We start from the raw sequence: 15,835 nt of genomic DNA, 5'->3' as shown, positions 1-15,835 counted from the left end.
ATTGATAATGTTTCCCAGGAAAATTTTATTTTATCTTTGTTAGTTTGTCTTGCTTTTCCATGAAGTCTAAAGGATAAAATGAAGGAAAGACAAGTTGTGAAAACTTGGTCAACCTGAAAATTTATCTATTGGGCATTCCTTCTTTGCTTTAACTGACAGGAACTAAGACCAAATAGAAATTTTTCTGACTCATCTTCAGCTTGATGTTTTCACACCACTGTTTGTCTTCTGATGAAAGCTGTGTAGGACATCCTTAGCTCTGAGAGTATGGTCTCTAACTATCATTTCCACTGAAGAAAAGGCTTATTCCAAGTCTTATGGGCAAATAAGGTCTATTTCCTTAGCAAGGCATGCCTAGACAATTTTTTTTTTTATTCCAGAAAGGAAAAAAGATGGTAAGTAGTCAGAGAACTCAGAAGATTCCCAGTAGCCAAAATGGGATAACTGGAGCATTAAATGCGTAATAAGTACAATAGATTGAATATATTATAAATGCTGAAATCCATGAGATCATATTGATATGAAAACCACCACACAAACACATAAACAGCTAACAACCAAAGTCTCAGTGTTCCTCTTTGGAGGTTGATAGGAAGCACATTATTTTGAAAAAATAATAAAGAAAATAATTAAGCATTGGTCCTGCATTTCATCTATGAATTGTTCATTAAGGTAATCAAGTAGTTAATTATTAATAGTAAATGGCAATTTCTCTTTATAGAAGTATCACAGCTTCTGGAACAAATGAATGATAAAATTAGAACAGCACTGTTTTGTGGTCCCTAATGAGATAATTGGAGAAGGAAATGGCAACCCACTCCAGTATTCTTACCTGGGCAATCCCATGGACAGAAGGGCCTAGTGGGCTATAGTTCATAGGGTCACAAAAGAGTCAGATACGACTTAGCACCTAAGCAACATCGAGATAATGGGTTTAGGTACTAATTAGCAATGACTGCTAAGATCCCAGAAGAAAGACACCAGATTTTAGGTGCCTCCCATTGGAAGAATACATTTCTTAAGAAGTAACCTTGATGATGTTTTGTTTTGCTTTTTAATTGACTCTTCTTAAGTACAGAGAACAGAATGGTGGTTTCCACAGGCAGGGGTAAGCAGTGAGGGAAATGAGTGAAGGTAAAAAAAAAAAAAATAGCAAGAGTCTCTGAAATTTTAGTAAAAGGCTTTAAAAATATACTCTATCTTTTAATGTCCTTTTAAATTTCTGTATTCTAAGTTGCTTACTGAGATCAAAGCTCTGAAAACCCCTTTTCCTAGTGATTTGCTATGCTTCCTGTTATTGTGTAACAGGCACTGCGTAGCTTCTTTAGATTTCTTTGCCTTGGCGGTCAGGAAGCTCAAGTTTTATGTTTAATTTAGATTTTACTGCATATAAATTCCTACTGAAAAAATTTAATATGATCAGACCTCTAGAAATAGCTACCAACATACTAGAAATGTAGGGAGCAGAGGAAATCTTCAAAAACACCATGGAGATAGAAAGAGTAAAATCCAAATTGTGGGAAACACGTAGGACAAATAATATGGTTTCCTCTACAAATGAATTACAAAAATGTAGCTTAAAATAGTTGTAAAGAGCAATCAAATACAATGCATGAATGTTGCATGGATCCAAATTTAAATAAAAACATATTTACTTTTATGCGGTATTTATGAGAAAATTGGAGAAATGTGACTACTGATTGGCTATTGAATGTAATTAAAAATCATTGTCAATTCTGACTGCAAAAGTGGTATTATGTGTGTGTTTTATGAGTCTTTATATTTTAGAGATACATACTAAAATATTTATGGGTCAAATTACATATGCCTGGGATTTGCTTCAAAATAACTGAGTGAGAAAGATTAGGGTAAATGAGATTGACCATGAAGTAATGATTGCTAAAGATAGATAATTGGTATGAGGGCTCCTTGTTGAATAAATGTTTAAAATTTTAGAAGTTTAGAAAGAAAAGAAAAAAGAAATGAAAATAAAAGGAAAAAACAAGAGTGGTTAAGAGGGAAGGCTCAGAGCCGAGCTGCCTGGGGTCAAATCTTATTTTTGTCATTGTGAGCTGTGTGATCCCAGGCAAGGGGGTCCTGACAATTACCTAAGCTTTTGCTACCTTGGATTCCTGACCTGTAAAATGGGTTTAGTAATAGCACTCATTTCTTTAGGCTGTTTATTTATTTATTTAAATCTGCAGTGAGTCTTCGCTGCTGTGCAGGCTTTCTCTAGTTCCAGGAGGTGGGGGCTACCCTCCAGTTGTGGTGTGAGGGATTCTCATTGCAGCAGTGTCTCCTGATGCGGAGCACAGGCTCTAAGTGCAAGGCTCAGGAGCTGTGGTACATGGGCTTAGGTGCTCCACAGCATGTGGGATCTTCCTGGACCAGGGATCGAACTGGTGGCCCTGACATTGCAAGGTGGATTCTTAACCACTGGACCACTAGGGAAGCCCACTCATTAGGTTTTGAGTAATAAATAAGCTGGGAGGCAGTTTGTACATTTCTGACATGAAACAGATGCTCATAAGTGTTTGCTATTATTATAATTATCATTAGACACACCATCATTAGACATGGCTTTAGACATGCCATTTACCCTGGAACTGATTGTGTCATGGGGAGCACATCCATGGTACCAGGGCAGGCTTTGGTTACCTGAACCAGAATGGACCCCTGTGGGCCTCCAAGGTAACCAAATCTTCTTCTTTAGCCAAGATGGCACACAGAATTTAGGCCATAATTTTGAAACCTGCTCTCTGGCCTTTTGGTGTTCTGGCTTCCCAATTCAATCTGTTTCCAGTAACACATTAACCCTTCATCCATTCTTGTCTTTGTTTCTTTGCTTTTGTTGATATCTCATCTCTTCACAAAAATTAGAGATGCCAAGGGAACATTTCATGCAAAGATAGACACAATAAAGGAGATAAATGGCATGGAGTTAACAGAAGCAGAAACTATTAAGAAGGGGTGGAAGAATACACAGAACTATATAAAAAAGATCTTAATGACCCAGATAACCATGATGGTATATTCAGTCACCTAGAGCCAGACATCCTGGAATGTGAAGTCAAGTGGGCCTTAGGAAGCATCACAGTGAACAAAGCTAGTTGAGATGATGGAATTCCAGCTGAGCTATTTCAAATCCTAAAAGATGATGCTGTTAAAGTGCTGCACACAATATGCTAGCAAATTTGGTAAACTTGGCAGTGGCCACAGGACTGGAAAAGGTCAGTTTTCATTCCAATCCCAAAGAAAGGCAATGCCAAAGAATGCTCAAACTACTGCACAATTGCACTCATCTCACACACTAGCAAAGTAATGCTCAAAATCCTTCAAGCTAGGCTTCAACAATATGTGAACTGAGAACTTCCAGATGCTCAGGTTGGATTTAGAAAAGGCAGAGGAATCAGAGAGCAAATTTCCAACACCCATTGTATCATAGAAAAAGCTAGAGAATTCCAGAAAAAAAATCTTCTACTTCATTGACTATGCTAAAACCTTTGACTGTGTGATCACAGCAAACTGTGGAAAATTCTTAAAGAGATAGGAATACTAGACCACCTGACCTGCCTCCTGAGAAATCTGTATGCAGGTCAAGAAGCAACAGTTAGAACTGGGCATGGAACAATGAACTAGTTCCAAATTGGGAAAGGAGTACCTCAAGGCTGTATATTGTCACCTTGCTTATCTAACTTATATGCATAGTACATCATGTGAAATGCCTGGCTGGAAGAAGCACAAATTGGAATCAAGATTGCAGGGAGAAATATCAATAACCTTAGGTATGCAGATGACACCACCCTTATGGCAGAAAGCAAAGAGGAATTAATGAGCCTCTTGAGGAAGGTGAAAGCGGAGAGTGAAAAAGCCGGCTTAAAACTCAATATTCAGAAAACTAAGATCATCGCATCTGGTCCCATCCCTTCATGGCAAATAGATGGGGAAGCAATGGAAACAGTGACTAACTTTATTTTCTTAGGCTCCAAAATAACTGTGGATGGTGACTACAGCCATGAAATTAAAAGACTCTTGCTCCTTGGAAGAAAAGCAATGACAAACCTAGACAGCACATTAAAAAGGAGAGATGATACTTTTCCTACAATGGTCCATCTAATCAAAGCTATGGTTTTTCCAGTAGTCATGTATGGATGTGAGATCTGGAAAATAAAAAAGGCTGATCACTGAAGAACTGATGATGCCTTCGAACCGTAGTGTTGAAGAAGACTCTTGAGAGTCCCGTAGACAGCAAGGAGATCAAACCTGTCATTCCTAAAGGAAATCAACCCTGGATATTCATTGGAGGGACTGATGCTGAAGCTCTAATACTTTGGCCTCCTGATGTGAAGAGCTGATTCATTGGAAAAGATCCTGATGCTAGGAAAGATTGAAGGCAGGAGGAGAAGGGGACAACAGAGGATGAGATGGTTTGATGGTATCACTGACTCAATGGACATGAGTTTGAGCAAACTCTGGGAGATGGTGAAGGGTAGGGAAGCCTCGCATGCTGCAGTCCATGGGTCTCAAAGAGTTGGACACAACTGAGCAAATGAACAACAACGGGTCTAGAAAGTCTTTCTTCGTCCTCTGCCAAGCTTGGTCATCCTGAATGTCTGGGTCCTATCCGTGTTGGCCAAAGAACCCTTTCCTGAATGAAAGTCTACTCTGACCTCCTCCTCCTCCTCCATACTGCAAGATATTGACTGTATGTACCATGCAATCTAGTTTTTCATTATGTTGTGCTCAAAAGAGATCCTACTGTGTAATATCTTCCCAACCCTCCTTTCAGTGACATCACTTTGCTGGCTTGACATTGGCTGTATCCATGTTGAACGTATTTGTTTTTCATTGTTCAGTTGCTAAGTTGTATCCTACTCTTCACAACGCCACAGATCGAAGCTTTGGCAAGCTTCCCTGCCCCTCACCACTTCTGGAGTTTGTCCAAGTTCATGTCCATTGCATTAGTGATGCCATCCAACCATTTCATCCTCTGTCACCGTCTTCTCCTTCTGCCTTCAATCTTTCCCAGCATCAGGGTCTTTTCCAATGAGTTGGCTATTTGTATCAGGTGGCCAAAGCGTGGGGAGTATTTATACCACAGCAAAGACTGCAAGCCAGTGATCTTCTTCCTTCTCTGTGAGCAGGTTATTAAACATTACCATCACAAGAGTAGTTATATGTCCCCACAGCTATCTGCAATGGACTGAATGTTTGTGTCCCCTCCAAAAAATAATTTATATGCTGAAATTCCAACCCCCAATGTGATAGTGTTAGGAGGTCAGACTTTTAAAGGTGATTAGGTCTTGAGAGTGGGGCCTTCATGAACAAGACCCTTATGGACAAGGACAAGACCCTTCATGAACAAGGACCCACAGTGCCCTTATGAAGAAACCCCAAAGCGTTGTCTGGCGCCTTCTCTGCCATATGAGGACACAGTGAGGAGTAAACAGTCTGCATCTCAGAAACATGCTCTTACCAGGATCTGACCATGCTGACTTCCAGCCTTTAAAATGCAAAAAATAAATAATGTTGTGCATAAACCACCTGGTCTATGATAATGGATTATAGAAGCCTGAACTAAAATATTTCCCCTCTCTCCATCTGCATATCTACCCTGTGCCTCACACTGAGTGGTCCATCGAAGTCTCCAATAATTGCATGAATGATTGCTGAATGCTACTTGTGTTTTTTACTTCTTCTCCCAAGTTGGTGAATGTGCATGCTAAGTTGCCTCAGTCACGTCTGACTCTGTGAGACCCTACGGACTGTAGCCCGCCAGGCTCCTCTGTCCATGGGTCTCTCCAGGCAAGAATACTGGAGTGGGTTGCCATGCCCTGCTCCAGGGGATCTTCCCAACCCAGGGATCGAACATGTGTCTCTTATGTCTCATGCATTGACAGGCTGGTTCTTTACCACTAGCACCACTTGGGAAGCCCCCTCCCAAGTTGAAAACACCTTAAAAGTAGAAACCATGTCTCATTCTCCATACTGCCTAAGAGAGTGGTGCATGCAGTAGGTGGTCAGGAAAAACGTTATCAATCGATTACAGAAAGCAGTTTAATAACATCCTCCAGTGTGAAGCAGAAGATCCACTTTTCTTGTTTTTATGGTTGACAATGCACAGATACTCAGACCCAAAGATGTGAAGGACAGTTTTACAGCTTTTTAAAGTAAACCAAAATCCTCTTTAGGCAGCATCTTTCAAGTCTTTGAACAGCCCAACAAGGTTTCCTCTATGCCAAGCCATGATCACCTTGGGGGATTTATGATGAGGTCCTTTCTCATAATTGCAGGGCTGGGCTTGAAGCGAAGTTCCTGTGCAAAGCTTTGCCTGCTTTTGGAGCTTTATTAATCTTGGCAAATGGGAACAAGGCCAGAAGCCAGGACTGCAGCTGAGGGCCACAAGTCCCCTCCCTGTTCCTTCAGACTCAGGCACAGGCTTGGCCAGCTTCAGAGAGGTGGGGGAGAGAAGTCACTCCCACGTAAGGTCTCTGCCCGTTCAGACCCCACACCTGGCCACACTGGGAAGTAGTGGGTGGCTGTCCCTTGAAGAGGCCATTCGCCTTTAATATTTTACTTGAAGATTCTTTCTTTAATGTTTTCCCATGATGTATGGAATGTGCACAGTTTATGAAAGAAGCAATTAAGTGGGTGGAACCTGTAAATCAGGCTGATACTTAAAAGTATGCTCATTTACTGCTGTGCCATTATAATTATTCTGCTCACCCTCTCCCAGCCCACCCCTCTCCCAATCCCACTGACTCCTCAGGGGTGCAGGGTTTCTGCTTCTGAGGCTTCTTCACCCTTCCTTCTGTACATCTGAGCTTTGGGGACCATCTGAATTCAGGCTGCTTCTCCAGTGGGTAAAACTGGCCTGCCCTGTCTTTTCACCATTACTGTCATAACCAGCCTCTGCACATTTCCTTCGTAAATGTTTATAAATCTGTTCCTCTCCATGAACTCATCAAACCTCAAATTCTTGTACTACCTATGGGGCTTACTTGTAAGATTCCAAGTACTGAATAAAGATTAAGGTCTTTGGAGGTAGAGGCGGCTTTCAAACTCCATCACCTTCCAAAGCAGAGCACTAGGGTCACTGTCTGAACTCTTTGAGCCATGGTTTTGTCACCAATGAAATAGCAAAATAGGGAGAATTATACCTTCCAGAAAGAGCTGTTTAGGCACTCAAATGAAGTCATGTGTTTGTACTTTAAGAGTTGGGATGTACATTCATGCATGCTAAGTTACTTCAGTCATGTCCTACTCTTTGTGACCCTATGGACTGCAGCCTGCCAGGCTCCTCTGTTCATGGGATTCTCCAGGCAAGAGTACTGAAGTAGGTTGTCATGCCCTCCTCTAGGGGATCTCCCTGACCCAGGAATCGAACATCTCATGCACTGGCAGTTGGGTTCTTTACCACTAGTACCACCTGGGAAGCCCAATAGTTGGGGTAGGGAGTGGTAACTGCCATGCAAACTCCAAAGTCTCATTAGCTTAATCAAATAGGAGCTGATTTCTCATTCACATAAACTCTAATTGAGAGTGTGATGGGACGCCTTCCCTGCAATGACTCAGGCACTCAGGCTGCTTCCACCTGAGCTGATTTCCTTATCCAAGAGCCTCAGAGTCCTCCAGGGAGCAGTCTGCAGATGAAAGGACAGAGGACCTGGAGGTTAGGATTAAGCCTGAAGTTGCATATGTCCCTTCCATCTTGCATTCCACTGGCCAGATCAGACACCTGGCCTCATTCAACTGCAGAGGAGGCTAGAGGATGCTGTTTCTCTGCTGCTGCTGCTGCTGCGTCGCTTTAGTCGTGTCCGACTCTGTGCGACCCCATAGACAGCAGCCCACCAGGCTTCCCCGTCCCTGGGATTCTCCAGGCAAGAACACTGGAGTGGGTTGCCATTTCCTTCTCCAATGCATGAAAGTGAAAAGTGAAAGTGAAGTCGCTCAGTTGTGTCCAACTCTAGTGACCCCATGGACTGCAGCCCACCAGGCTCCTCCATCCACGGGATTCTCCAGGCAAAAGTACTGGAGTGGGGTCTCTATGCATCCACAAAGAGAAGAAAATAGGATTAAGCAAACATGTAACACTGTCTCTACTATAGGATCCAGAAAATGTCCTTCCCATCTGCAAATGGGTGGTTAGAGGGTGAAAAATCTGCCTACAATGTGGGCCACCCAGGTTTGATCCATGGGTAGGGAAGATCCCCTGGAGAAGGAAATGGCAACCCACTCCAGTATTCTTGCCTGGAGAATCCCATGGACAGAGGAGCCCAGTGGGACACAGTCCATGGGGTCTCAGAGTCAGACATGACTGAACGACCAACATTTTCATTTTTCAGGCACATAGTTCAGAGGATCAGCCCAATAACCTAAGGTGACAAAGCAGGAAGTAGTAAATCTAGGACTCAAACCCTAATCATCTGACTCCTGGAGACTTCTCTCTCGGTACCTTATGCATTGTCACAGGGAGGGCAAATGGGATGCACTTTGTATACAAACTCTTGTCAACTGCTAGCGGGTGGGAAAGTGCTGGTGTGAAAGGCTTCTGAAGCAATGCTGTTATCGATTAGTTATGTCCACTGGATTTAGAAGGAGGCAGTAGTATCCCTGTCACTCCTGTTCCTGCTCTAACATCCGCTCTAGTAGTGCATATTTCTGGTGTCCTGCTGCTGCTACTGCTAAGTCGATTCCGTCGTGTCCAACTCTGTGCGACCCCATAGACGGCAGCCCAGCAGGCTTCCCCCGTCCCTGGGATTTTCCAGGCAAGAACACTGGAGTGGGTTGCCATTTCCTTCCCCAATTCCTGGTGTATAGTTCTCTTCAGTTCCTTTCCCAAGCAGACAGAAGTTCATAGGCCTGAATACGGCATTTTTTCCTAGTGCTGTACCAGTACTGTAAATGGACCTCTCTGTTTTTAACCCAAAAGAGTAACTAAAAGTGAACAGTCTCAAGACTAAGGCAGACCAGCGAGGGAACCATAATCCATCAGAGGCCTTCACCCGTGACGTTCACTTTTTCATTTACCCGTGTTGTCCTTTCTGGCTAGGATGGTCTTTTTTTATTCTATATTTTTCTACCTACCAAAATCTAATTTGTACCCTAATGTCCACCTCAAATGCAGGCTCCTCCTTCAGAAAATTTCCTTCTAGCCTTAACAGCAGAGAAGGCAATGGCACCCCACTCCGGTACTCCTGCCTGGAAAATCCCACGGACGGAGGAGCTTGGTAGGCTGCAGTCCATGGGGTCACTGAGGGTTGGACACGACTGAGCGACTTCACTTTCACTTTTCACTTTCATGCCTTGGAGAAGGAAATGGCAACCCACTCCAGTGTTCTTGCCTGGAGAATCCCAGGGACGGGAAGCCTGGTGGGCTGCCGTCTATGGGGTTGCACAGAGTCGGACACGACTGAAGGGACTTAGCAGCAGCAGCAGCCTTAACAGAGTTTATTGAAATCCCCCTCCCCTGGGAAGGACCTATTCGTCTCTTATCATCCTCAGCCTGGATCTTCCTGACCCAGGTGGTGCTAGTGGTAAAGAACCCACCTGCCAGTGCAGGAGATGTAAGAGACACGGGTTCGATCCCTGGGTCAGGAAGATGCTCTGGAGAAGGAAATGACAACCCGCTCCAGTATTCTTGCCTGGAAAATCCCATGGACAGAGGAGCCTGGCAGCCAACAGTCCATGGAGTCATAAGGAGTCAGACATGATTGAAGCAACTTAGCACAGTTATTGTTAGTATTATCACAATTATGTTTACCTCTTTCTAACCTAGACTACACGATCCTAGGAGGCAGGAAATATGTTGCCTTTACTAGCTTTCTTTCTTCCCCGCCCTAATCCACAGCCCATTCCCAAACACACACACATTCACTGGCACATTACCAGCCATTAGGAATTGTCAACAAATTTTTGTGTAGTGGAGAGATAGCTGGGTGGACAGTGGTGGGAGGGGTGGTCCCCTGTGCCCTGACAATTACATCCATCAGGAGATAGTTTCTGAGAGAGGCCAGCCTCTGAAAGGAAAATTTTCCAACAGTAATTTGCTCTTATACATTAACCATAGCAATGGCCTATGGTTAATGGAGATGTGATGGAAATTTACTAGAAGCCCAGCAAGTTTAACAGCACCTCTCATCAGACAGTTTCGTGCATGGAGAGAAAACAAGCTCAGAATAAGGTAGCCTCTCCTGGACTAGCACCTCTATCATTAACTCCATGATCTCTAGTTGTTTGCTTCTCAGAAGCCCAGTTGTCACACAAGTAAAATGGGGATCATATCTCCAATTCATGGCTGCTGTGAGACAAAACATGTCCATTTCATGGCACAGGGCTTTCGACTCAGTCATGAGCAGTTAATATTATTATTATCCTGCAGTGGGACACACTGGCAGGTATCTACTCAAAGTGACTTTGCCAGACACAGACAGCTGTGTCAGTCCCCTGAGTGTCCCTTCACTCTAGTGCTTTTTTCTAAGGGCAGTGCCAGGGTTCTCTACGCTGTTGGGTGATCGAGTCCAGTTTAAGAGTTTATCTGAGATTTATTGACTGAATATACATTAAGATGTATGTGTATATAGAACATTGTACTAGATGCTGGAAAGTGAAAGTGTTAGTCGCTGAGTTATATCCAACTCTTTGCTCCCCACGGACTGTAACCCACCAGGCTCTTCTGTCCATGGAGTTCTCCAGGCAAGAATACTGGAGTGGGTTGCCATTTCTGTCTCCAGGGGATCTTCCCAACCCAGGGACTGAACCCAGGTTTCCTGCATTGCAGGTGGATTCTTTACCGTCTGAGCCACCAACAAAGCCCGCTAGATTCTGGGACAATAGCAATGGAAGGAAACAGAATCCTTGTTCACCGGAGTGTACAGTGGGGAGGGTCACTGGATAGATGGCTGAATAAACATTATCTGGGGTAGTGTCATCCTAAATGAGGGGTCAAAACATGTGACCAGAGCTCCAGTGGGCCACGTGACCCTTGCCAATCACTTCATTCCTCTGAGCCTGAGCTCCTCTTATATAAGGTCATCCTCAACCTTCTTTGCTCTGAGGGAGCTTTTCAGGATTGCATGAACGCTTCCGTCTATAGGAAGGGCTTTGGAAGGAAAGAGAATCCTGGGAAGGCCAGGGGTTCAGAAGACCCCTCTGAACATAGCCCTTTCTTGTAGAATATTGTTCGAGCAGAGTTTCCAACCAGTGTCCCTTCAGAGAGCAAGTAAGCTTGGATGTCCAGAGAGCCCCTCCTGGGAAGAAACGGATGCTGTTTCTCATTCTCCTGTAGGATCTGCTGTAGAATTGCTGCTCCAAGTTAGCTTTCCTTGACTGTGTGGTCAGATGCTCTACCTGTCTCCTTATCATCCCATCTCTTCCCAGGAAGGTCATTTCGCACGTAGCTGCCAGGGAGTTAAATATGATGTGTTTGTGTTTGTGTGGTGTGTTTGTGTGTGTGAGCACATGTACACATGTGTGTGTGTGTGTGGAGGGGTATGGGTTTGCTTTTATACATTAGCTCTGCTGAGAATTTCATCTGCAGAACTTTGGGTGGGCCTTGTGGATGCTCAGGATATTTAATTCGGGGGACATGATTTGTGGACATGGTCCTCAAACAATGACGATAATGGCAGCGGCAACGATGACATCCATAAACCGCTCTTAAATCCTTACTCCTCTGTGGACCCATTTCAGGTCTCTTATTTTACTTACTTGGCAACTCAACAAGGTAAGTAATGCTGCTGTTCCTTTCGGTGCATTATTTCAGTGACTCTCCAGGATGCTACGTAAGATAATAACAGTGGTTATCATTTACAGAGCACTTGGTTGGGAGAAAGCACTGTTGTCTACACGTTATGTCTTGACTCAAGTAATATCCTATAACATCCCCATGTTTCAGATGGGGAAACTAGGGCACAAAAAGGTGATATAATTTGCTAGACTACCAACCAAGCAGTGGCATGCTGGCAAATCCCAGGGCAGTCTGACTCTGAGCCACACTTGTAAGCTCCACCCATATGTGTCCGTTGTTTATTTTCTAGAGATTGTGGGAGGTGGAGGTGTGTCGATCCTGGGTCTCCTTTTATAGCAACTCTTTTAATCTGCACAGCAGGAACATCTCTGTCATTTCCCCTAACATTAATCTGACATATCTGCCTTTTGAAGGCCCTTTCTGATCTGCACAGCTCATTCTTCCTCCTCTATATTCCCTCTTCAGAGCTGGGGATGCTGGGGTAAGCATGGCCATGATACAGATGCGGAGAGCATTTTTATTTAGTCTCGGTCCACCTTGGAATCTCCTTCAAATGCAGATTCTGCTTCAGTGGTTCTGGAGAGTGGCCTGAGTATGTCCAACCAGCTCTCAGGTAGTGTGGAGGCTGCCGTTCTGGGACCACACACAGGGGAGTGAGTCTTTCCATTCATTCCCCTTCACCCCACCTTGTGGCACTGCCTTCTGTGTGCTCACAGGGCTCCCTGGCATTTTCCTTAAATCCAGCTCTTGACTCCAGCAGGTCCTACAGTGTGGACAGGGATTGCTGACCTCATCACCGGGTGAGTCAGAAAATCCAGGATGCCTCTCCTGGGAAGGTGAGGGCAGAAGGAGCCAGAAGGCTCCTCGGTGCCCATGCCCCGGGTCTTGTCACACCTCCAGCCCTCGTCCCTTGGGCGAGCTCTTCCCACTATGGATTTCCACTTTAAAGCACAAGTGGTCACCTCCAGGTCAGTTTCTAATCCTCCCCTAGGTAATTGGCCTCAATGAGGTGAGGGCTGGACAATTATGCAGCCGCGGGGCCGCCCCTCCCCTTGCTGCATGCCTCAGACAGAGCTCATTTTATTTCTGGTTTTATGGGGTGCATTTATTGTTGGCCTTTGGGTTGTTGGTGTCTCCTATGCCCAGTGTGGGGGTTTTATATGGATACTAGGTCCGATTGCCCTTTAGAAAGGTTCTGCTTTTAATTAAGCTTTTTACTCTAGTTGAGCATGGGGTTTCAGCATTTTAGTGCTTTAAAAATAAACATCTATAATCAGTTTTTAAATGGCCTTTATTATTACATATCCATAATCCAAGCTAAAATTAATCACCACAAAGCCTCTGCTCTCATCGTAGGAAAAGTCTCTGTATTTCCCAATGAAAACAGGGAGTCATTCTTTTCTAGATGGCAAGAGAAGAAATATAGAACGCCCTGTACACAAAGCGGCCCCGTACTCTTTTCACTAAGTTTCTCCTTCATAGGAGTTTCCAGAGAAAGGCCAAGACCTGCCTCTCCCTCCTGTTCAGTTCAGCTCCAGACACACAGATACACTCTATGCAAGGCTTCTCCAGTTCCCCCTCACTCATGACCTTCCCTCACCTTCAGATCCATCTGACCATCCAGAGTTTTACAATCTCTTCTGTCCTATTGCAACTATTGGGTGACATTTTTCTTTGTTTTACCTATGTGTCCAGTCTCCCTAACAGGATTCATTCAACAATCACTCATGCACTTGGTTAACAAATATTTGTTGAGTATTTACTATGTATTAGACCACTAAAGCGGAGAAGGCAATGGCAACCCACTCCAGTACTCTTGCCTGGAAAATCCCATGGACGGAGGAGCCTGGTGGGCTGTAGTCCGTGGAGTCGCTAAGAGTCGGACACAACTGAAGGGACTTAGCAGCAGCAGCAGATCATTAAAGGGGCTACCCTGGTGGCTCAGATTGTAAAGAATTTGCCTTTAATGCAGGACACCCAGGTTTGATCCCTGGATTGGGAAGATCCCCTGGAGAAGGGAATGGCTACCTACTCCAATATTCTTGCCTGGAGAATTCCATGGACAGAGGAGCCTGGTGGGCTACAGTCTATGGGGTTGCAGAGAGATGGACACGACTGAGCAACTAACACTATTTATAGACCATTAAAGATGCTGAGATATAGGTGTAACCAAGGCAAACACAGATCCCCAAATGGCGATAGTGGTAAAGAACCCACCTGCCAATGCAGGAAACGTAAGTGACACGGGTTTAATCCCTGGCTTGGGAAGATTCTCCTGGAGGAGGGAATGGAAACCCACTCCAGTGTTCTTTCCTAAAGAATCCCATGGACAGAAGAGCCTGGAGGGCTACGATCCATAGGGTCACAAAGAGTCAAATACGGCTAAGCTACTTACCACTATGCATGCAAGGCAAACACATTCTACCCTCACAGAGTTTATAGTCTCACTTAATGATTTAATTACAATTGTTGTTGAGTCCCTAATTCATATCTGACTCTTTTGCAGCTCTGTTGACTGTAGCTTTCCAGGTTCCTGTGTCCATGGGATTTCCCGGGCAAGCATACTGGAGTAGGTTGCCATTTCCTTCTTCAGGGGATCTTCCCAACCCAGAGACTGAACCTGTGTCTCCTGCATTGCCAGGCAGATTCTTTACCACTGAGCCACTAGGGAAGCCTTAATTGCAATTACCTGTTATGACAGGAAAGCATGTAACGGTGGCCTGACCCATTTGGAACTGTGCACTTTTTGAGTCCAGGCACCAAGTTTTCTCTCTTTGAGCTGAGAGGTGATTTTAGCCTTCCTATGGAACAAGAAACATGATATAACTGATAGATCCCTGGGATAACTTTCCAGTATCTCCTTCTTCAGCACAAATAGAAACCATACCCCCATCTCTTACTTTCTATGCCAAATATATATCATATATTGTGGCCTCTCATCTCATATCCATTCTTCTGTTTGCTCTGTACCTCTTAATGTGAAAGTCTGCAAATTCTTTTTACTTAAATCTCCTTGCCTACTTGGTTCCAGGAGGCAGCATTCTTGACAGGGTAGAAGGCAGAGACAAGCTAGAAGCTTGTCTATTTTTGGTGACACTTCTGCAAACAGTAGCAGAGGTGACTCTCACACAGCTTCAGCATCTGGGTTTCCAGCAGCATCTCAGCAACAGCTCCACTAGTAGTAGGGTCAATGGCATAGATCACTGGTTAGCACCATAAGTTTATGCTTCCAGTAACAGGAGCAGTGAATTGGGGTTTTTGGGCTCCATCCCAGAGGCAGTAGTAGGTTTGCAGTTTCCAGATAATATCTATTTCCTGTTTTGATGTTCCAGCTTTCCCCAAAATGTTATAACTAATACCTTGAGCTAAACTCCTCTTGGCTTAAAAATCCAAAGTGGTTCATGTTTTCCTGACAGGACATAGATGGATAAGCTCATCACCACCACAGTCATTTGGCTGCCAACCCACAATTCCTATCACATGCACTTCCTAATCATTTTTGAAGTCTACCTTTCCTCTCCACTGTCATTCCCATGTACTGGGTCTGAAATGTATTTTCTGGACTATAGCTAGTGCAACTTAAATGGTATCCTCTAAGTGCTAGTTTCTCTCTCTTTCTATCTCACCTCCCACCTATCTTCACAATTTTTCTGTGAATCTGAAACTGTTATATAAAATATAAAGTTTAATATGTAAAGTAAAAAAAGTTTGTTTTATTTTTTTCCAGAAAAGCAAAATCTTGGAGGAGACTCACAGTGTGAGAAACATTAAAGTAAGTCCTTCAGGCAGATAGAAGTGGTACCAAATGGGAATAAGGATCTACACACACACACAAATTCAGAGTTCCAGAAATGATAACCACATGGATATATATATGTAAGTTTTTGTTGTTGTTGTTATTTAAGTATCTTTAAAGTATAACTAACTCTTTATATGAGAATTGATACTAATGTGATATAAGGTTAATAACGTGATGTAAAGTTTATAGCATATATAGAAATAAAATGTATGGTAACACTAACACAATGACTGAGAAAGGAGGAGTGAGGGTAATTATTCAAAAGTTCTTTTAGGCTACATGAGTTG

The 15,835-nt window shown here is 43.8% G+C and overlaps 1 long non-coding RNA gene across 1 annotated transcript in view; it reads left to right on the top strand.

The window, feature by feature from the left end:
• Window positions 1-15,835, top strand: part of LOC147353206 (uncharacterized) — a 90,988-nt gene that overhangs the window by 49,710 nt on the left and 25,443 nt on the right. The window contains exon 2 of the long non-coding RNA XR_015145002.1: window positions 15,477-15,625. This is a non-coding gene — a long non-coding RNA (uncharacterized LOC147353206). The remainder of the gene's footprint in view (window positions 1-15,476; window positions 15,626-15,835) is intronic.

The sequence above is a fragment of the Bos grunniens genome, chromosome 18 (genome assembly GCF_055505025.1).
Source record: "Bos grunniens cultivar Pamir isolate PY7600 chromosome 18, Bosgru_T2T1.0, whole genome shotgun sequence".
Taxonomy (NCBI): Eukaryota; Metazoa; Chordata; class Mammalia; order Artiodactyla; family Bovidae; genus Bos; species Bos grunniens.
This window is presented reverse-complemented; position numbering and strand designations above follow the sequence as displayed.